This window comes from Sminthopsis crassicaudata, chromosome 2 (genome assembly GCF_048593235.1).
Source record: "Sminthopsis crassicaudata isolate SCR6 chromosome 2, ASM4859323v1, whole genome shotgun sequence".
Taxonomy (NCBI): domain Eukaryota; kingdom Metazoa; phylum Chordata; class Mammalia; order Dasyuromorphia; family Dasyuridae; genus Sminthopsis; species Sminthopsis crassicaudata.
Window position 1 is genome coordinate 627,864,157 of NC_133618.1, and position 24,921 is coordinate 627,889,077.

General features: G+C 32.5%; 1 protein-coding gene across 2 annotated transcripts in view; it reads right to left on the reverse strand.

Annotated features, from left to right (window-relative positions):
- Window positions 1–24,921, reverse strand: part of GRID1 (glutamate ionotropic receptor delta type subunit 1) — a 1,118,042-nt gene that overhangs the window by 118,747 nt on the left and 974,374 nt on the right. The window lies entirely within an intron of this gene.

Sequence of the window (24,921 nt, forward strand, 5' to 3'; positions counted from 1 at the left end):
GTCTTTGTTACAGTGATCACTACTTTTGTCAATTGTGTATTACTTTTATGCTATTGGTTTCCTCCTCCCTTATGTCTTGTTTGAATCAAGGTTCTGAGCTGTAATAAATTTGTACCCATTCTCTTTAAATCTGTGCCTGTTGAATGCAAATCCCAAACTTTGATTAATCTTACACATACCTCTATATGATGTCAAACATTTCTCTCCATTCCCTGATCAAACCACATTAGGAGCTCTGAATATGATTTTGAACATCACTGTGTGTGTGTGTGTGTGTGTGTGTGTGTGTGTGTGTGTGTGTGTGAATTAATGAGCTGGACTAAGGCCAGATGACCAAGTTGGCAGGGGACTGCTAGCAAAATTAGTTGAAGAGACTAGTATTATTTATTCCAGAGGAGAGAAGATTTAGGGGAAATGCAATAGTTGATGTTTTCAGGAATTTATATGACTATCATGTTTTTTGTCATAAAGACTTGTTTTGCATCTACCCAGGAAGTTGGAAGAATGGATAGAAGTTGCAGGAATTTTAGCTGAAATTGATTTATAAACTAAAACAAAAGTCTTCCTGTAGAGAAGGACTTGTCACACCAAAATCCTCTCAATATTTTGGTCATACTTTTCTAAATATGTTCTTGTCAATGTTCCTCCTAAAGTACACTTACCATGCCTGATAGACTTAAAACTATATTCTAAAACTGTAGCACTTTGCATATGCTTTGATCTAGCAGTGTCTTTACTGGGTCCACAACCCAAAGAGATTGCTAAAAAATGGACAAAAACTCCTTTTTTGTTTGCAAAATATGTAAATGTTTGTAGCAGTCTTTTTATTGTAGCCAGGGACTAGAAACTGAATGGATGTCCATCAATTGGAGAATGACTAAATAAGTTATGGTATATGAATGTTATGGGATATTATTGTTCTGCAAAATATTATTAGCAGGTTGATTTCAGAAAGCCCTAGAGAGACTTACATGAACTGATGATAAGTGGAGCACAACAAGAGAACATTGTACACAGCAACAAGATTATGTGATGAACAATTGTGATGGACATAGTTCTTTTCAACAATGAGGTGATTCAGACAAATTCCAATACAGTGTGATAGAACTATCTGCAACCAGAGAGAGGACTATGGAGACTGAATGTGGATCACAACATACTTTGTATGTTGTGTATGTAAATAAACACCTTTATTGTTATTGTTTGCTTACTTGTTTTTTTTTTCTTTCTTATTTTTTTCCCTTTTGCTCTGTTTTTTTATGCAACATGATAAATATGGAAATATATTTAAAAGAAAAAAAATCAAAAATGTAAATCTAGACATAAAGAATATTTAGGTTAATTCCCTGTGTGTTTAAGAGTTAATAAAAAAGCATATGGTATTGTAGGTTTTTTTTTTTTTTTGAGTCCTCTATAACCTTTCTTTTTTAGGTAGACTTGACTTCTAATTGGCTCAGTAGTCTTAATTTCATCTCCATCCAAAGCTCCTCTTCCACAGTTCTCCCTTCCCTAAACTAATGGAAGCTGATCCTACCCTTTTCTGAGGCTCAGGGCTATGATGGGTCATCCAATTCCCTCTATCTAATGAGGGGATTTAAAAACCTGAAAGAATCATGTTCCCCTATGTTCCTATCCCAGTTGGAAGCTGTTAACCTGTGGCTATTTTAGCCAGTGCCCAGGACTTTTCTGATGCTGGTGATCAGATTGGCTAGTTCTTTGATGTTGTGGGGGAAGAGGTTCCTGCAGAGTCTGAAATTAAGCTTTGCACTCCATTTGGCACACCTTACCCTAGAGAATTTTACAAATCTCAATGTGAATTTCTGGATTCTTTTCATGTGCTAAAGTGGGGCTAGTGATTTTCCTTTCTGTGGCTTTACATTTTATATCATTCTCTATGAGAGCATCTTTATATAATTTAAGGAATGGCTGATCTACCCATAGCCAGAAGACAGAAGTTCAAATCTCATCTCTCTTACTTGTTAAGAAAATGGCAGAGGTTAAGTCCCAAAATCTTTCTTATCCTGCTTCTTCAGGAAGGGATGGGGCTAGCCTATACTTCAAAGTTGACAGCTGCCATTAATATTGGGAAAAAAGCCAGAATGCCAAAAGTAAGAGTGAAAATACACTGGAGACTCTTCACCTAATCTGAAGTCAGTTCTAGGAGTTGTAATAGGTAAGGTTAGCTTTGTATGTTAATGGAAATAAAAAGTAACTGTGGTGTGGCTAGAGTCAAACACCAAACCCAATGTGAGAAAGAATTTAGCTTAATGTTTGTCTTTAACGTAATATAATATAAACTTATATTCTCTCTTTCGACCCTCTATAACTATAAATTTTATTCTACATTAGTAATTTCCTCACTAGAGAGTCTATATTCTAGATCAAAACAAAGTGTAGGAACAGAAATACCAGACAGTGTACCTCACAAAACTATGTGCTGGAAGAACCTCCTAAGTCCTTAAAGTACTCTGATAGTTTTTGCTTTCTTACTTTGTTTTATTTTAACCTCCCTATGATTTGTTTAGTATGAATAACTCCCTAACAAGGAAATTCCCTTCTAAAAAAACAAATTGGCACCCACTCTGCAAAGTAAATTTTTAAAGAGTTGGCTGAAACACGAAGAAGTTAAGTGACTTTGCCCAGTATCAGAAAATGAATCCCAGTCAAATTCTACAATTAAATGTGTGGTTCTTCAAAACTCAGTTGGTACAGTACATAGAGCACTGGACTTGAAATTATCAGGACCTGAGTTCAAAAATGGTCAGGTATCTGCTAATTATGAGGCCCTGGACAAATCACTTAATTGCTTCAGTTTCTTCAGCTGTAAAATTGGAATGATAATAGCAGCTCTTAGAGTTGTTATGAAGATCAAATAAAATAACATTTATAAAGCACTAGATATTTAAAAATCTTTCTTTCTTTCTTTCTTTCTTGGTTCTCAGGCCATCTCTCTGTCTATTATACCTTGTTGTCTCTCAAGTCAACATTACAATTTCTGGAAATGATGTATCAATCACTCTATTGTGATCATTACTGACCAAAACTTTCAACAGTGCCACTATTTTCCTAGAGGCCTGTTTTGTCTTCTCTTATTAAAATGGAAGTTCCTGATAGATTTTTTTTTAATTTTACAAAGCTTTTTATTTTCAAAACATATGCATAGATAGATTTCAACAATCACCCTTGCAAAACGTTTTATTCCAAATTTTTTCTCCCTACCTTCCCCCCGGATATGGCAAGCAATCCACTATATGTTACACATGTGTAATTTTTCTATACATATTTCTACAATTATCATGCTGCACATGAAATATCAGCTCAAAACGAAAAAAAAAAATGAAAAAGAAAACAAAATGCCAGCAAACAACTAACAAAAAGGGTGAAAATACTATGTTGTGATCCACATTAAGTTCCCACAGTTTCTCTTTCTGGATGCAGATGGCTTTCTCCATCACAAGGCTATTGGAATTGTTCTGAATAACCTTGCTGTTGAAAAGAGCCAAGTCCATCCAAATTGATCAACCTAATAGTTTTTTGCTAAAAACTGAGGGAATTAAGAAAGGCTTACTATAAATGGTCAGGAAGTAAGATGAAGAAATAAGGATGCCCATTATCACCACTATTATTTATGATTGTACTAGAAATGTTGACTTTAGCGATAAGAAAAGAAAAAGAAATTAAAAGAATTAGAATTGGCAATAAGAAAATAAAACTTTGAAGATAATATAATGATATGCTTAGCAGATCCTAGAAAATCATCCAAAAACCTAGTAGGAATAATTCACAGTTTTAGCAATTAGCAGAATACAAAATAAACTCACAAAAATCATCAGTATTTCTATATATTACTAACAAAGAGATAGAAAGAGAAATTCCATTTAAAATTACCATAGACAAAATAAAATACTTATGAGTCTATCTGCCAAGACAAACCCAGGCACTATAAGAACACAATTACAAAACACTTGTTACAAATAAAGTTAGATCTAAAAATCAATTGCTAATGGGTAGGCTGAGCTAATATTAAAAAAATGACAATTTAACCTAAATTGTTCTACATGTTTAGTGGCATTAACAACCAAACTAACAAAAAAAAACTTAATACAATTAGAAAAAAATAAAAACAAAATTCATCTGGAAAAACAAAAGATCAAGTATATCAAGAGAATTTATGAAAAAAAATACAAAGGATTGTGACATAGCAGTACTAAATCTAAACTACATTATGAAGCAGCAGTTATCAAAACTATTTGGTACTGTCTAAGAAATACAGTGGATGATTAGTGGAATAGATTTGATACCAATGACATAATAATAATGGCCTATACTAATATAGTGTTTGATAAACCCCCAAACTCCAGCTTCTGAAATAAGAATTTACTCTTTCACAAAAATTGCTGGGAAAACTAGAAAATAATATGTCAGAAACTCAGCATTGGCCTAAATTTCACAATCAAATAAATAAATACCAAAAAAATGGGTACATGATTTGGGCATAAAGGATGATACTATAAACAAATTAGGAGAACAAGGGATAATTTACTTATCAGAAATTTGGAGAAGGGAGGAATTTATGACCAGAAAACTAGAAAACATTATGAAAAGCAAAATGGACAACTTTGATTACATTAAATTAAAAAGGTTTTGCACAAATAAATCTAATGCAAACAAGATTGAAAAGGAAGTACTAAGCTGGGAAAAAATCTTTACAGCCAGTGTTGCTCATAAAGGTCTCATTATAAAGGTCTTAGATATATACATATACATATATATATATATATATATATATATATATATATATATATATATATAATATATAAAATGAATGGTATTCTTATAAATTTGACACAGTTTCATATATATATATGAAACTGTGTCAAATTATAAAACTGTGTCAAATTTATAAGAATACCATTCATTTCCCAATGATAAATGGTCAAAAGATATGGACAGACAATTTTCAGATGAAGAAATTAAAACCTATAGTTATATGAAAAAAATGTTCTAAATCACATATTGATTAGAGAAAAAAATTAACAACTCTGAGGTACCACCTCATACCTCTCAAATTGGCTAAGATGATAGAAAAAGATGAAACATATTGGTAGAGATATGGGAAAACTGAGACACTAATGTAGTATTGGTGGAGTTGTGAACTGATTCAACCATTCTGGAGAGCAATTGGGAACTATGCCCAAAGAGTTATCAAACTGTGCATATCCTTTGATACAGAAGTGCTACTTCTGGGTCTGTATTCCAAGGAAATCATAATGGAGGAAAAGGGACCCACACATGTGAAAATGTTTGTAGCAGCTCGTTTTGTGGTATCAAAGATTGGAAAAGGAGTGGATGCCCATCAATTGGGCAATGGCTGAACAAACTGTGGTACATGAAGATAACAGAATATTATTGTTCTATAAATATGATGAACAAGCTGATTTTAGAAATGCCTGGAAAGATTTACATGAACTGATTATGAGTGAAATAGCACAATCAGCAATACATCGTAGATGAGAACAGTAAGAATGTGTGATGATCAACTATGAAAGACTTGGTTCTTCTCAGTAGCTCAGTAATCCAAAGCAATTGGACAGAAAACATCATCTGCATCCAGATAAAGAACTAAGAAGGCTGAATGTAAATCAATACATGCTATGTTCAGTTCTTTTTTCTGTGTTTTTTTTTTAATCTCTCCCATAGTTTTTCCCTTTTGCTCTGATTTTTCTCTCCCAACATGATTCAAAAAGCAATGTGGATTAAAAATAAATAAATTTACTAGGAAAAAAAAAGGATGTAGGATGGAGGCTTAATTCTAGTTAAGATATAGAGAAAGCTGATTTATAAGACTTGAGAAATCAAGAAATAGAGATCAAGGTTTGTTTCAGGGGTGTGTAGGAAAAGAGTAGACATGAGGATGATGATTAAATGGTAGCAAGACATGAATCTGTTCAGGAAATGATTTAATAGGAAATGGTTTCAGATAAGATCAGGAAAAAAGCTCACTGTTTGAGTGTTAGCTTCCCCATTAGCATATAATTTCCCTGAGGGCAAGGGCTTTTCAATATGGGTTTCCAGTGGGTTTCCAGAATTTAACAAAGTGTTAGGTATATTTTGTTGTTGTCTTTCAGTTGTTTTTCAGTTGTATCCAACTCTTTGTGACCCAATGGGAGTGCAGTTCTTCTGAAAAAAGATGCTGGAGTCATTTATCATTTTCTTCTCTAGTTCAATTTACACATGAGGAACTGAAATACAGTTAAAGTTATTTGTGGATAAGAGGAAGCAGTCACCTAATTCTTGATGTTTTCTACATTATTCTATATATTTATTTATGAACTATCACAGCAAGCAACACTCCTGTGGAGATGCAACCTGGCAACTGTTTTTGCGGGTGCTATACTCCATGTTTTCTCAGCAGTCATGGGTACTGAACATCTAGAAAAGAAAATTGTTTGCCATCAAATCCTTGGCAATGACAAATGAAATAAAATCATAAAGTGTATGCTTTTATCAGTGGAAATGGCATCATAATGGATGTATTATCACCTTTTTAGTTATTAATCCCAAGTCTTTCTATTTGACTTCAGCATAGATTTCACATATACATATATACACATGCTTATATATTTACATATATATGTATGTATATATGTATGCATGTGTACATGTATATATGTCTATGTTTTTATATTAATTCCCCCAATAACATGTGATCTGTCTGGGGGCAGGGATTTGTCCTATTTTTCTATGTGGATCTCCAGGATTTAACAAACTGTTATGTATATTTTGTTGTTTTTGTTCAATTGTTTTTTTTTTTCAGTTGTGTCCAACTCTGTGATCCCATGGGAGGCAGTTTCTTGGCAAAGATACTGGAGTCATTTACTCTTTCTCTATCTCAATTTACATATGAGGAATTGGGCAAACAGGATTGAGACTGGAGTTAAACTCACAAAGATTTATTTTACTAATTCTAGGCTTGAAGTCATCTAGCTATCCTATGAACATGTCATCTAGCTAATCTATGAACACAGCAAGCACTTAGTATTATTTTAGACATCCATTTTACCTACATCATTTTTTTTAATTGATCTTAATAAAATGTGGATGTCCTGAGGTCAATGGCTGTTTTTTTTTTTGTTGTTGTTGTTGTTGTTTTTTGTTGGTTTTTGTTTTGTTTTTAATTTTGTCTTTGTATAAGGTTCATAGGGCTCAGAGCATAGGAGGCACTAATTAAATTGAAATAAGCTACATACGATGCAAAACTAGACTGCATCATCAGCTCTATTTTACAAATATGGAAACTGAGGCACAAATACATTATTTAGTATAACCCATGTTACTTATCTAATAGAGTTAGAACTGACCCAGTTTTTTTCTGAATCCACTTGGATGCTATTTCTCTTACACTGTGCCATATCCCAACCAATTACTAAATCATAAACTATTTGAGGACATGGATTTTTTTTCTTTTACTGACTTTGTATCACTTATTTCTAACAACTGTGTATGAAAGATAGTATCTTAAGCAGTGAATCGATCATAAGTGAATGAGTAAGGAATTAAGACTTTTATAGGAACTCTTTAAGTGATGATGATGATAATGATGTAAGTAGGAAAGAGAAAGAAAAAAGATGAAGAAAAGCAGAACTTGAAGAAGAAAGCAAAAAAGGAGAACAGGATGAAAACATTATTTATCTCTAAGATTTACCAAGCATTTCCCTCAAAATAGCCCTTGATGTGGGTACATATTATTCCCATTTTACATATGAAGAAAAATGGGAATTTAAAAAAGCCAATACCAAAACACAGAATAATAAATTTATTTTGGAAAATTTTCAATCATTCCCTTAGGAATGATTAAAAACCAAGGGAGAAAAACAAATCAATTTTAACCTTTCATTATCCCAAGACTTGATCTATTCCTAAAGGAAGAAAAATCAATGAAAAATATAAATGTAATTTAGTAAGAAGTCATTTGCCCTGATTAGCTGAAAGGACAATTGGGTTATTTCTACCATCAGAACTCAGAATGGTTGCCATTGTTTAGTTACAGTTGATAATGCTTTTCTTAGATCTTGACCCTAGGAAAGTTAGCAGAAGTCTGTAGTATCATTCTGAGATTCCACATAATTTATGATCCTCCAATACCCATCTCTAACATCTGAATTCCCAATAGCACAACAAAGACCCTAATTGCCTCATAGTTATTCTGTGTTTGGAAGAGATCTCAGATATGATGTCTGTAAATCAATGTTTCATCTCTTTTGAGAATCCATTTCCCAAATGCACATTGACACAATTCTGCTTAAAGTTAAGATGCTTTTATCAGAAAGAAAAATTTCTGGCAGAATACAACTCTACTCTGGCCATTTCTCTTTTGATAGAATCTATGGAAACTCTTATATATTTTTTCCAGTGACTTTTTCTCTATTTTCTTTCTCTGTGTGACTCAACCAATTTGGTTTAACACCTACTTTCTTATGTTTAATGATGTCTGTTGCCATGGTAACTGAACTCTACCAGGTACATCATTCCAAAAGGTTATCTTCTTATATCTTTGGTTTCTGCTCTGGAAAGGATGACCCCACTCTCCAAGTTGTTTTAGAGGAGGCATGACACAGTCATTCAAATTAAAGAAGGTTCATCAAATTTGACAGAGAAAGTTGATGAACATTAATTTCTCAGAAGTCTGGACTGAGAGATGTATAAAAACTATGATGTCTTTGAGGAACCTAATTAGTACTTATTCACATTTAAAAAATATTTAGGATATTAATATTTGTTCCTGAGAGATATTATTTTAAACATAGCATTTTGAATGAATAAAAAATGAAGAATGGAGACCCAAAGACTGACTCTCTTAATCTTACTTCTGTTTCCTCCTTGCTCTCTTAATATGGAGCTCAAGTTCTATCTTCTGCAAAAGGCCTTTCCCCATATCTAATAAAGATTTGCCTCCATTTAAATACATACATATATATATGCATATGAACTTTGACATCAAGAATTTCTTTTTATCCTTTCTCTGATCAAAAGCATGCATTTCACTGACTGACCAATCCGAGTCACAGGGCAGGAAGTTCTCAAAATAGTATTGCCAAGGAGTCACTGACATAATTGTCAGCCAGCTGGAATAGATTCTACTACAACTACAACTATTCTGTATTCCATACAAAGGATAATAGCAGGGAATAGAGTGCTGATTCTGACTTCAGAGTATCTGGTTCAAATACTGCCTCTAACATTTAAAACGTGTTGGACTTAGGGCAATAAATTGCTCTGGGCTACAATTTTCTCATCTGTAAAATGAGAAAGGTTATTTGATATCAGAATTCAAACTCTATAAATTTATAATCCTATAACCATTGCTTGGTTTGATTCAAGTAATTTTATTGATTAGTGTTATGTAAGACTGATAAATTCCAAAGCAGCTATTTTACATGTTTAGTCCTTAATTAACCCTGTGGTTAGCTAAAATCTCTTGACATTTCTTACAAACTATTAAGTTTATAGAATTCAGCTCTGGTTCTAAAAATGGGACTTTAGCCTCATTTCTAAAATACATAGAGAATTGACTCAAATTTATATGAATTCAAGCCATTTCCAATTGATAAATAGTCAAAAGATATGAACAATTTTCAGATGAAGAAATTGAAACCATTTCTAGTCATATGAAAAGGGGCTCTAAATCACTATTGATCAGAGAAACTCAACTGAATACAACTCTGAGATACCACTACACAGCTGTCATATTGTCTAAGATTACAGGAAAAATTAATGACCAATGTTGGAGGGAGTGTGGGAAAACTGGCACACTAATACATTGTTGGTGGAACTGTAAAATGATCCAACTGTTCTGGAGAGCAATTTAGAACTGGGCTCAAAAAGTTATCAAACTGTGCATATCCTTTGATCCAGCAGTGTTTCTACTAGGCTTATATCCCAAATAGATCTTAAAGGAGGGAAAGGGATCTACATGTGAACAATATTGTGGCAGTCCTCTTTGTAGTGGCAAGAAACAGGAAACTGAATGGCTAGATAAGTTATGGTACATGAACATTATGGAACATTATTGTTCTGTAAGAAATGACCAGCAGGATGAATACAGAGAGGATTGGAGGAGAGACTTACCTGAACTGATGTTAATTGAAATGAGTAGAACCAGGAGATCACTGTACATGGCAACAAGAAGATTATAATGATCAATTCATGGACATGACTCTCTTCAACAATGAGATTATTCAGACTAGTTCCAATGATTTTGTGATGAAGAGAGCCATCCCCATCCAGATAGAGGACTGTGAGAATTGAGTATGGTTCACAACATACCGTTTTCACTCTTTTCGTTGTTGTTTGCTTTCTTTCTAATTTTTCCCTGTTTGATTTAATTTTTCTTTTGCAGCAAAGATAATTGTATAAATACGTGTACATATATTGGATTTAGAATATATTTCTACCATATTAATAATAATTTCTACCATATAATATTAGATTACTTGCCATCTAAGGGAGGGATGGAAAAAGGGGAGGAAAATTTGGAACATAAGGTTTTTCAAAGGTTAATGATGAAATATTATCAATGCATATGTTTTGAAAGTAAAAAGCTTTAATAAAAAATAAAATAAAAGCACAAATTTATACTTATCTTTGTGAAGTTTTATTTTGGAGGTTTAGCATTTCCCTAAACTAGATTTTTGTTTCAATTTTGTTCATGTTTTCTAATATCACTCTTCTAACACTGTGTCCTATAAAATGGATAATCATAACTTTTGCGTCTTTTAAGTAAATAACAAAAATGACAAAGAAATATAAACTTTCTCCCATGCCACAAGAGTTCTGCTATTGTTGAAATACATATGTGAATCAATATTCTTTTGGTAAAATTGTTCAATAAGCTAAAAGGCTGCATATCTATGGCCAAGTCCCTAAGTCTTATCTCAAGAAATTATTTCAAGAGAAAGTTTATTAATTACAATTTTTCCTGACAATGCTTTCATTCTAAAACATCCATAGTTATTCATGCTGCCACTTCATAGAACTACAGTCTTCTGTAACAAAGAACTTATACCTGAATGGTTTACGTTACTGACCTGAAAATAACTTTTAAAATGTGTCTTTTTTTTCTGCCTGGTGATTTCTCAAGAATTGATTTATTTTACATGTGAAGTGCTTTTTAAAAAAATGTTATATACATATGCACATGTACAAAGAATATTAACATTTTGTTTATTAACACATGCATATGGTTATATGTATATAAATGCATATGCATAAAATATATATAGATACGAATTTACATACACACATGCACAAAATTATAAATATATTGAGATATAAAATTTTACTATATTTCATAGCTTAGGTACAATTTTTTGACAAACTAAAAATCACATCTCTATTGCCGATCTATATCTAACTTGTTCAAAAATTCATTTTTTTCTATTTTCCAAATACGTTTTTTAAAATGTTAATTGTTTGGAATTTAGTTACTACAATAGATATAACTCTGGATCTGAGGTCAGAAAGATCTGCGTTAAAATACGATCTCAAACACTTACTAGATATATAATTATGGACAAATCACTTCATCCCTCTTATAATCAGTTTCATCATCCATAAAATGTGGGTAATAATAACACTTAATTGCCAAGGTTGTTGCAAGATAATATTTTTATACCACTTTGCAAGCCTAAAATAATTATGTAAACATTAGCTATTGTTATTATTATTAGTTGTAGTAGTAGTGATAGTACATATTATAGTCATTCTAGATATATGCTATATTACCCAACCCATACTCACACCATTAAAATTTCCTCTGCAACAAATAAAAATATACAAAATCACTTTAAGAGTGAACTTATCCACCTGCATAAGCCACATTCTATTTTCATAGTTCTTGATCTCTCTATTGAGAAAAAGAATGTTCGGTCTATTACTCATACTCTATGTGCAAGATTGGACATCACATTTGCACAAAGTTGGGTTTGCTTTTAGTGTAGTATTTTCTTACCTTATTGTAATCATTGTCTCTATCTGTCATACATTTTTTCAACCTAGTTTTAGTTCTGTTTAATTCAATCAAGTCATAAATGAGTATTGAGAATGTATTCTATTACAGTTGGCAGACACAATTTATCTGATAAATATTTGTTAAGCAAGTAGTATTAGGTTATGAACTAGGAGTGACAGAAATGTTAAATAAATATGGCAGTATATTAACAATTTATATATATAATATACATATATCACACACATATATATGATATATATGTATGTATACACATACATACATACATACATACATCACCATATATATATATGTATATATATATGTGTGTATATATATATATATATATATATACATAAGATACAATTATGTTATGTGTGTATACACACATGTATACACACATGCAATATGTCAGGGCTGGTACTCTATCCACTGCGCCACCTACCTGCCCTTCACATTCATTCTCAATAGTTCTCTTTCTGGATGCAGATGGTATTTTCTAATCAAAGTTTAGCGGGATTGCTTTGGATTACTGAACCACTTAGAAGAACCAGGTCTTTCATAGTGGATCATCACATAATATTGATGTTACTGGGTACAATATATTCTTTGGTTCTGCTTATTTCACTCAGGATAAGTTCATATAAATCTTTTCAGGATTTTTCATCATTTTTATAAAGCAATGATATTCCATTATCTTCATATGCTAAAGCTTATTCAGTCATTCCCTAATTGATGGCCATCTACTCATTTTCCAAGTCTTTGCTACTACAGAAAGAGCTACTACAAACATTTTTGTACATGTGAGTTTTTTTTTCCTCCTTTATGATTTCCTTTGGCTACAGACACAGTAATGGTGCCCCTGGATCAAAGGATATGCACAGTTTGTTATCCTTTTGGGCATGGTTCCAAATTGTTATCCAGAATGGCTGGATCATTTTACAACTCGACCAACAATGCATTTGTGTCCCTGTTTCTAACATCCCCCCAACTTTATCATTATATTTTCCTGTCATTTTAGCCAATTTGAAGGTATGAGGTAGCAATTCAGAGTTATTTTAATTTGCATTTTTCTAATCAATAGTGATTTAGAGCATTTTTTCCATATAACTCTAGGGGGCTTTGAAAACTGCTCATATCATTTGATGATTTATCAATTGAGGAATGAATTATGTTCTTATAAATTTGACACAGTTCTTTATATTTTTTAGAAAATGACTTTTATGAGCAACACTGGCTATAAAGTTATTTTTTTCCCTTGCTTTGTACTTCCCTTTTTTTCTTGTTTATGTTGGACTTGTTTGTGTAAAATTTTTTTAATTTAATATAATCAAAGTTGTCCATTTTGCATTTCATAATGTTCTCTAGTTCTTCTTTGGTCATAAATTCTTCCCTTCTTCAAAGATCTGTTAGGTAAATTATCTCTTGCTCTCCTAATTTGCTTAAGATATTACCAACTACATCTAAATAATGTACCCATTTTGCCATAATTTTATTGTGGAGTCAGATATAGGACTATGAAATATTTCTAACATTATTTTCCAGTTTTCCCAGCAATTTTTGTGAAATAGAGAGTTCTTATCTCAGAAGCTAGAGTTTGAAGGATTTATCACAAACTGTATTACTATAGTAATTGATTATTATGTCATGTATATCTAACCTATTCTACTGATCTACTGTTCTATTGCTTAGCCAGTACCAATATTTTTGATAACTGTTGCTTTATAATATGGTTTTAGGTCTGATACTTCTAGGCTACCATTCTTTCTATTTTATTTTTTCATTTATTCCCTTGATATTCCTGACTTTTTGTTCTTCCAGATAATGTTTTTATTTTTTTCTAGTTGTATAAGATACTTTTTGGCAGGTAGATTGTTATGGCACTGGACAAGTAGACCAATTTAGGTAAAATTGTCATTTTTATTATATTAGTTCACCTTACTCATGAGCAATTGATTTTTAGATCTGACTTTATTTATGACAAGAGTTTTGTGATTGTGATCTTATAGTGCCTGGGTTTGTCTTGGACAGTAGACAACCAAATATTTTATTTTCTCTACAGTTATTTTAAGTGGAATTTCTTTTTCTATGTCTTGCTGTTGGACTTTGTTAGTCATATATAGAAATATTGATAATTTATGTTAATTATATCATATCCTACACATTTGTTAAAGCTATTAATTATTTCAGAGAGGTTTTTGGATGATTTTCTAGGATCCTCTAAGTATATCATTATATCATCTGCAAAGAGTGATAATTTTACCTCCTCATTATCTATTTTAATTCATTTAATTTCTGTTTCTTTCCTTATTACTACAGACAACATTTCTAGAATAATGTTGCATAATAGTGGTGATAATGGGCATCCTTGTTTCACCATTCATCTTATTGGGAATATATCCACATTGATCAACTACAAATAATGTTTGCTGTTGGTTTTAGATAAGTGCTGTTTATTATTTTAAGGAAAGTTCACTTTTTCCCTATACTTTCTGGTATCTTTAATAGGAATGAGTGCTGTATTTTTTTTCTGCATCTATTGAGATTCTCATATGCTTTTTGTTGAGTTTGTTACTGATATTATCAACAATTGCAATAGTTTTCTTGATACTGAACCAGCCCTACATTCCTGGTATAAATCCCACTTAGTCATAGTGTATTATCCTACTGATAAGTTGTAGTAATCCCTTTGTTAATATTTTATTTAAAATTTTGCATCAATATTCATTACAGAGACTGTTGTATAATTTTCTTTCTCTGTTTTGGCTCTTCCTTGTTTAGATATCAGGATCCTATTTGTGTCATAGAAGGAATTTGGTAGGACTCCTAGTCTATTTTTCAAAGTAGTTTACATAATATTGGAATTAATTTTTCTTTAAGTGGCTGGCAGGTTTTTTTCTTAGGGGATTCATTGATGGTTTCTTCAATGTCTGTTTTTTTTTTTAAGATGGGATTATTTGAATAAATTATTTCCTCTTCTGTTAATCTGGACAATTTATATTTTTCCAAATATTCATATATTTCAGTAAGATTTTCAAACTTGCTGGCATACAGTTAGGCCAAATAGCTTCTAATTACTGCTTTACTTTCTTTTTCATTGGTAGTAAGTTCACCCATTGCATTTTTATGTTATTAATTTCATTTTTTTTTTCTTTTTATAATCAAATTAACCAAAGATTGATATAATTTTATTGGTTATTTCATAAAAGCAAATTTAGTTTTCTAATTAGTTCAACAGTTTTCTTAATTCAAATTCTATTAATCTTTCCTTTGAGTTTCAGAATTTCTAATTTGATAGTTAATTGGAGAGATTTAATTTTTTTTCTTAGCTTTTTTAATTACATGCCCAATTCATTGATTTTCTCTTTCTCTATGTTATTCATATAACTTTTTAGAGATATAAATTTTTTCCTAAGAACTGCTTTGGCTGCATCCCATAAATCTTGGTATATTGTCTCATTATTGTCATTCTCTTAGAAGAAATTGTTATTGCTATGAATTGTTCTTTGAACCACTTATTATTTAGAATTAGATTATTTAATTTCCAGTATTTTTTAGTTTAAATTTCTCTGATCTTTTATTGAATTTAATTTTTATCGTGTTGTGATCTGAAAAAGATAGTATTGATTATTTCTGCTTTTCTGCATTTGATTATGAGGTTTTTATAAATGCATGCTCAATTGTTGTGTAGATGCCATGTATTGCTGAGAAAAATGTGCATTCATTTCTTTCCCTATTCAGTTTTCTCTAGAAGTTATTGTATCTAGGTTTTGTAGGATCCTATTAACCTCCTTAGTTTCTTTGTTGTTTATTTTGTGGCTAGATTTGTCCAATTCTGAAAGAGGAAAGATGAGATCCCCCACTTATATAGTTTTCCTGTGTATTTCTTTCTGTATCTGGCTTAGTATCTTCTCTAAGAATCTGGATGTTCTAGCACATAGTGCACAAACATTTAGTATCATTAGTACTTCATAGTTTCTGTTTTTATCTCTTTTAATTGGATCTATTTTTACTCTTGGTTTATCTAAGATGAGAATTGCTACCTCTGCTTTTTTTGCTTCAATTGAAGCATAACAAATTTTGCTCTATTCTTTTATCCTTGTTATAAATCTATATATTTATATATATACATACATACATAGACATATATACACATATATTGTTCCAATGTGTATCTTGTAAAGAACATATTATAGGATTCTATAATCCATTCTGGTATTTACTTCCATTTTATGGAAGAGTTCATTCTATTCACATTCACTGTTATGATTACCAGTTCTCTATTTCATTCCATTCTATTTTCCTCCTGCATAAACCTTTGCTCTCTTTCCATCCAGTGACTTCTTAGTAATATTCTGTTTTTAACCACCCCATTCTCTATCTGCCCTCCCTTCTATCCAGCCTCTCCCTTTTATTTCCCCTTTCTCCTCCTACTTCTGTATAAGAACCAACTGAATGATAAAGTTATTCCCTCTTTGAGCCAAAACTGATGAGATTAAGCTTCAGATCTCCTTCTCTTCTTTCCCACTATTGTAATACATCTTTTGTGGCTCTTCATGTGATCTGATTTGTTCCATTATATCTCCTCTTTCGTCTTCTCTCAGCATAATTCTTTTTCTACTCCTTATCTTTTTTATATCATCACATCAGAGTCCATTCATATCCATATCCTTGATCCATATATGCACTCTCTAACTGTTCCAATAACAGATACGATTTTCAAGAATTACAGATATCATTTGTAAGGATTTAAACAATTTAAATTCAAAATAATATATGTTTCCTCCTATTATCTTTCTATATTTCTCTTGAGTCCTGTGTTTGAAAATCAAATTTTCTGTTTAATTCTGTTTTTTTAATAGAGATAATTTAAAATCTCTTATATCATTGAAGATCCATCTCCCCTGAAAGATAATGCTCAGTATAGCTGGGTAGTTAACTTTTTTATTGTATCCCAAGGTTCTTTGCCTTCAATAGTATGGCATTCCCGGCCTTTCAACTCTTTATTGCAGATGTTGCCAGATCCTGAGCAATCCTGACTGTTGCTCCTTTATACAAGAATTGCTTTTCTCTGGCAGCTTACAGTATTTTTTCCTTGAAATTATAATTCTGGAATTTCACAAGAATGTATTCTAGATTGGGATTTTCCAAGATCTCTTTCCAGAGATGATCAATGGATTCTTTCAATGAATATTTCCCACTCTATTAAAATATATCAGGGCAGTTTTCCTTGAAAATTTCTTGAAGAATGCTATCCAGGCTCTTTTTTGTTGTTGTTTACAGCCTTCAGGTAGAACATAATTTTAAAATTTTCTCTCCTACATCTAATTTCCAGGTCAAGTATCTTTTCAATTGGGTATTTGTATTTTCTTGATTTTTTTATCTTTTTTTAATGTTTCACTGATTCTTGATGTCCTCACAGAGTCATTAACTTTCATTTGTCCATTTTTTTGTTTTAAATGTATTATTTTCTTCAGTTATCTTTTGTATCTCTTTTTCTATTTGATTAATTCTACTTTTCAAATTATTTCTTATATATATATATATATACATACATAGATACATATATACATATATAGATAGATAGATAGATATAGATATAGATATAGATATAGACATAGATATAGATTTTACATTTGGTCAGTTGTATTTTTTAAAGAATTGACTCCCTTTTCCAAGTTGTTGACTCTCTCTTACATACCTTTCATTTCTTTTCTCATTTTTTCTCTATTTTTATTATTTGCCTTTTAAAATATTTTATGACAACTTACAAGAAGCCTCTTAGGGCTTCAGACCAATTCATGTCACTCTTTGAGATTTGCTCTGTGATATTTTGTCCTCAATCTGAGTTGGCATTTTGTTCTTCTGTGTTACCATAGTAGCTTTCTATGGTTATATTTCTTTACTGTTTCTTGATCTTTCCTTTCCTTTACTTTTTGTATTTCTTTTTTTGGTATTTTATGGTGGAGCTCTGTTCCTGGGATAAAGGGGACACTGTTCCAAGTTTCCTGTGGAGTTCTAAGCCTTGTCTTTGAACACAGAGGTCTTTTCTGTTTGGTTTTTGCTCACAGAACAAGGTAGCTTTACCTGCTCTTTCCAGAAAACAGCCTGGTTTCCCAAAATTTGTCTTCTTATCTAGTACTGGGGACTTGACCCACTGATCTCATTTGCTACTGAGCCATTACATAAGGGTCTTACTTGCTGAACTGCTATATTTAAGACCTTCTCACTATCATTCTCAGACTTTGAATTGGCCTGAATACCCCTTTTACCCCAGAGAGATTGACCTTTCTTGAAGTCCTTCCAATATAAATTGAGCTGGAAAGTGGTTTCATTCCATCAGACTGTTTAGAAGCTGAGTTTTATGTGGTTTTCAAGGGAAAATGGGAGCACTCCAGCAGCTTCCTAGTTTCACTCTGTCTTATTGGCTCTTCACCCAGAACTCCCAAAAATTTTTATTTCAAGAAAAACTTTGTTAATTCTAATTCTTTTAAAGTTTTTTTTTTCTCTTTCTCTTTTCTCTGGGTCTTGGTCTCTCTTTGTCTCTTCCTTTGTGTGTCTTATTTGCCTCCGTTTGTCTATGTCTATCTTTCTATAATTTTATATACATAAAATACACATCATAATACACTACATACCTTATTTGTGTATAAAATATCTACATGTCTATTCATTTCTTTACTTTATATTTTTTACATAAGCTCTTAAAATTTGAGTTAACCAGAAGCTCTACTTTTATCTCTTTTGATATTTCCTCTTTTATCATTGAGAACACTTACTACCATAGAGAAAAAATTTCATTTTTTCCAACTTCTATATTACTAGAAATATTCCTTTTCTAAAAAATTCCCTTCCTTTTCCTTTACATTCACATTAATTGTAAAGGGTATCCCTATGTATTGTATTGCTTTTTTTATAATGTAGAATTGCAAAATTAAATACATAGTCACATTCTGATAACTTTCATTTCCACATCATGATTCAATTATTCAATGTTCATCAAGTTTAATTCTAATATACCTTGCTACTACCTTTGAAGCCCTGATTCCAGTCTTAGATTTCAGAAGGTAGGGAAGTATCCTTCTCTATGATTCCTGACATATGATTGACAGTATTCCTCAGCCATTTAATTGGAATAAAACAAATTGGCTCACATGAAATCTTGTTCATTTCCATTCATTTCAAGTCTTTTATGATAGAGTGTGTCTGGCAGCAGAAGAGAACCAATGTTCTCTGGATTGAAAAGGGCTAGTTTCCCAGATTCCATCCTGAGGCTCAAGCCCAGATCAAACTGGGCTCAAATATCCATTTGAGCACCCCATTTTGAATATGGTACTCAGTTCTTTTTTCTGTTGTTATTATCCTTGCTCTCTCTCCTCACCATATCATCCATGTCTCATTCATTGCTTCATCATCAGAGAAAGATGCTTATCATCTAGGTTTAACTCTAGATGATCCTTTTCACTTCAGCTGCCTTTTTTGTTCATCACATCAACATAAAAATTAATGCCCTTTGAGATATTCTTTGACTTAGGGTTATTGAATACATTATTGATTTACAAATTAATGAAAAAAGAAAACTATTGTTCAAGATAGTAAAGCACAAGCAACAATGGTCTAAGATGATTCCTCTGAGCTCCACTTCCTAAAAAGAAAGGGGGCAAGAGGATTTTGTTACTTGTTATCTGGGTGACCTTGAACAAGTTATTTAACCTCTCTACATAATGTATTTTTCATCTGTAAAATGGACATAAGACTATTTGCACTACCAAATGCATAATTGAGTTACTGGCGATAGTATAAGCTTTGTAAATCTCAAAGTGTGAAGTAAATATATGCTGTTATTATAATTCTAACTCTGGCACTTTTAATTAATATGACTTAGTGCATGTGTCTTCATCCACATACAGCCCAAACTTCAGAACCTTGATATCCCCATCCATCAAGTGTGTATAATGTTTCCAACACTGATCTCACAAGTTGTTGGATAGGATGCAGAAGCAATGTATAAATATGAGTTTTCATCATTGCTAATATTTAATGCACAGGATACAAGACTTAGCCAAAAGTCTAATTGACTGGAAGCTTGGGTTAGAAGGAAAAAACTGTGGTATAACAGATGAAGAGAATATATTTTTAAAGGTTTAAAATAAACACAACAAATTAGTGTAAAGAACACCCACAGAGGACAGAGTGAAAAATATACTCAAACTGCATCAAGGGAGATTTAACCATTAGGATAAATTTTCTGTTCTAACAGATTATTAGGAATTGTGTAATACCTACCTCTTGAGACTCTTTGGAAAAAAAATACAAGCATTTTTTAATTGTTTCATAAGCCAATTTCCTGATGTTATTCTAGGCTGCAGGAAACTATGATACAGATCAGAGGGATGAACTGAAGCATAGTCAAATATTCAATAGGTTAGGTGACATTTGTACACTTTTATGGAATCTAGTCTTCCTAAATATCTATTTCTTGCTTTCTTCAATGACTGCTTGAAAAGCAGTATGGAAATTCAGACATCTCTGGGCTATATATATGTGTTAACATTAAAATGAGAATGGGAGCTGTGACATTTCATGAACATTGGCAGTCCAAACATAGAACAATATTGTCTAACATTTGTGTGGGATTCCCCATCTATTTTTTATTCAAGAGTCAGAATTAGTGAAGTAGAAGGAGAGATATAGACAGAATAAAAAGAATGAGAAAGAAAAGGTGAACAGAAGTGAAAAAAAATCTCCATCTGGTACCTCAACTGCTCTAAAATGGTCTCTTATTAACATTATGCAAATTAAGAATAGAATAAAATATGATATAAACATTTTCCAGCCTGATAAGTAAAGCTTTTTATCTCTCACTTCAGATGAGAGAGGTGCAAGGTGAATGTGAAGTCAGCAAGCCCAGCTTGGTCTTTAATCATCTTCAGAATGAGAAAATATAGGTCTCTATGATCTTTGACCTCATACCCAATAATATTTTAAAATTAATGAGCCAACACTCAGGACTAAGTAAAACCCCTGTAGTTTCCAAGGAAAGGTAAAAATATACTCTATTTCTATACATTAAAAGAAGGGGAAACTTGATTTCAGAGTGTCATAAGGGATAAAAGGTTGTAAGGCTTGGATTCAAATCTATCCCCTAACATATTCAAACTTCATGAACATGGGTGAGCCATTTAAATTCTTGATTTCCCAAGCAACTCCCTAAAATGATTAATTACAGAGAGCTTGCTGATAAATATTCCTAAAGAGAATTTTCAAATGAAACAATGGTCCTCCTTACCAAGTTCAAGCCATAAATATGGATCCTTTATCTTGTTTTCCCCTATCTTCCCCACTACATTGTCTCTATGATCATCCTCTTTCTAACATTCATTATTTCCCAATTTGTCTTCCTCATACTTAATTTTAAAAAAAGAACATCTCTTACTAGATTCTACTATGCCTGTTAATCATCATCCTCTCCCTCTTTCCCATTATTATGCTAAATTGCTGAAAATAGGAATCGAAATTCAATGTCTCTATTTCTTTGGTCCAATTACACCAAGTTACTAGTTGATCTTCACACTGAACATTCTAATTCATATTCCTATACTTATTTTGCACTACAGTAGAATAATCCACAAAACTATACCAATGAGGTCATTTTTTCTTAAAAATTCAAGATAATGTATTTTATTATGTTTTTGACAAATTTTTTGTGTTATTTGGGAGTTGATAATGGCATGGCTGATCCCATGTCTGGAATACTCCCTTTACTTAACTCATTTTTAGAGAATCCCTAGTATTTTTCAAGATTGCTCAAAGATTATCTTTTCCAGTAATCCCACTGGCTACTACCTCTTACACTTAGGTAACCTTACATATATGTGTGTTGTATATAATTATATATGTATGCTTTCCCCTCTTTTTTGTATCTCCAATGCTTCACAGAATTCCTGGAACATAGTTAACATTTTTTAAAAAGTGTGTTAATTGATTGATAGTTCTGGATGCCCTCACCAAGTACTCCCTAAAGGAATAAAATCATCAGACTAGAACTACTCATTAAAAACAAAACAAAAACAAAATAAACCAACAGCGAATAAAAACACCAATCACCTTTTAGTCATTAAATCACAGAAGATACAGCTGGAAGGGCCTTGTAGAAAGATTTGACTTAAACATCTTGACCAACTTTACCCAACTAGTATGGCAATCTTTTGCCTCTCCCTCCAGATCATTATGTATTTAGGTTGATAGACACAAAAAGAGGAAAACCCTGTTTTTTTTTCTTTCATTGAAATAAACTTTAAAGACACACACACACACATTATATATGTATATATATATATATATATATATATATATATATATATATATATATATATATATATATATATATATATATATATATATATCACCTTCTCCCACATTCAGATCTCATCTAATACTGCATCTCTCCTAAGACATTTTCATGTACTTTTTTTTGTAAATTATTGTTGGAATACACAGGAGCCACCTGACAGTGGCTGCTGGACATCCAACACAGAATGGGTCTCCTCTTGTGAGAGGATGATACAAGGAGACTGAGAGGTAGTTGCTGTTCTCTGACCTCTTTGACTGAGAGGCCTTTGCTTTGTCTGACCTCTCTCCTCTTCCCTCTGCCTCCAATTTATCTCATTCCCAGTCTGCAACACCTGTGTCAGCAAAGGCTTCCCTGCAACTCCTTCAGATGTATGATCCACAGCTGTGGAGGCTCTCAGAGAATTGATCTGTCCCTTCACAAATCATACCTTTTTGTGTGTGAGTATAAAGACTCTATTATTGTTACTAGTCAGTTATTTCAGCCATGAATGACTGTTAATGATTCCTTTTGGCATTTCTTGGCATAAATACTGAATAATTTGCCATTTCCTTTCCCAGCTAATTTTACAAATGAGGAAACTGAGACATGCAGGATTGAGTGACATGCCCAGGGTCACACAACTAGTAAGTGTCTAAATCTCTCAGGTTTTGGTGATTCCAGTCCTAGCACTCTATCTATGCTACCCAGATGCCCCTTGATAGAGTAAGGATTCTATCTCATCTCAGCTTTGCACCTTTTCCCAATTTGTGCACAGTGTCTTGCATGTGGGATTGATGAATTTGATCTCATTTCAAAAATATCAAATACTATCATTAATGGGAAAGTTACCTTCCTAGCCCATAGGATGACCTGGAAGAGGAAGGGGTGCAATTGATTTGGAAATAAGGATAAATAAAGAGATAGCTGGCTGGTGGAATTAAAGAAATCTGTTCCTCAGATGCTGGAGGCTGGCCCGCCAGATGGTTACACTTGGTCAAGGTCAGAGTTAAGGAATTAAGAGATTCATACTTGACTTTCCTTATTTTGAATGTTGTCTACTTGCAAGGGAATTGGATTTAAGTAAGATAGAGGCATGTAAAGTCATTACTCTCTCCTCCAAAATAATCAAAGTCCAATGTCCATAAAAGAAGTCCACTGGTGGTGGCCCAGGATACTAGGTTCAGATTCAGGGAGTCAACTAAGCCACATGTGACTATATGACTCATCTGTCTTCTTGGAAGGAGAGTCCATTTAATGTGTCTGTGGCTATGTCTTGGCCCCTACTTTTTTACAGTATGTATGTGTGTGTATATATATATATATATATATATACACATACATATACATATAAAGGTTTCCCATAAAATATATGCATATATGTGATATATACATATACATACAAACATACATGTACATATAAGGAAGGGGAAGGGAATCAGCATTTATTAAATACTTTGTGGGAGATAGTATAGTAAGTACTTTTCAAATACTATTTTATTCAGTCAAATGATATGAATAAATTAATATCTGTAAAAAGTTTTGCACAGTGCCTGGCACACAATAAGCATTTAACAAATGATTGTCTTCTTCCATTTCTTCATCTTACATATAAATATGTAACTTAATTTGGAGCTACAATTTCTTTGATTTGGAAAACTCTTGTCCCTGAAGCAATAACTCATCGATAAATTCTCTAGGAGGTCCCAATCCTTGGGGCAGGCACTGACATTCTCTGCCTACTACCATTCCAACATGTGGAATTTTGAAACCTGGTTTTGTCGTGATGGTTTAGAGTTTAGTACTGTTTTGTGATAGAAAGCCTTCTAACTGGCATAAATACTGAAACCAGAAGGCCTGATGGTGCAGGGGGCATGAAGCCATAAAAGAATTTGCATATAAACGATTCACTATGTCCCTTTAACTGACTTTATTTTGTTTTTTATTCCTGCCAGGGAGAACTGCAGTTAGTCACCTGTTGGGGAGGTAGGAGGAGCTAGATGCTTTTTCTCCATTCCTCAGTCACCAACCTGAGTACTTGGAGTGTATGTGTGTGTGTGTGTGAGTGTGTGTGTGTGTGTGTGTGTGTGTGTGTGTGTGTGTGTGTGTGTGTGTCTGTTAGGGAGTGTATTTTTTTCCTGATTTTAAGTAAATGGGAAAGTGAATATCCAGAGATAGAGTTGACCAGGTAGCAAATATAAAAGCTTTGAAAGGTCAAAGAGATCAACAGAGATGTCAGAACCTAAGGCAAGTAACAGAGTCAACTGGAGTCAGGCCTAGCAATAGCTGAAGACAATGAGGATCTAGCCTAATTGAGTAAGGAAAAAGTAATTTATAGGCAGCATGCCCAGAAGTTAATTTGGTTTGGATATCGTGAAGTACAAAAATTAATCCTAGGGCCACAAGCCAAAAGGTACCCATCTCAAAAGGATTTTCCCTTTTTTTGGAAGTTTGCTCCCAGTGATTTCTCAACTTTTTGAAAGAGCATAAACTTTATAGGGAAATGATAATAATAACAACAAAAGCAGCAGCAGCAACAACAACAATAATAATGTTAATGATAATAATAATAAGGCATGGAATA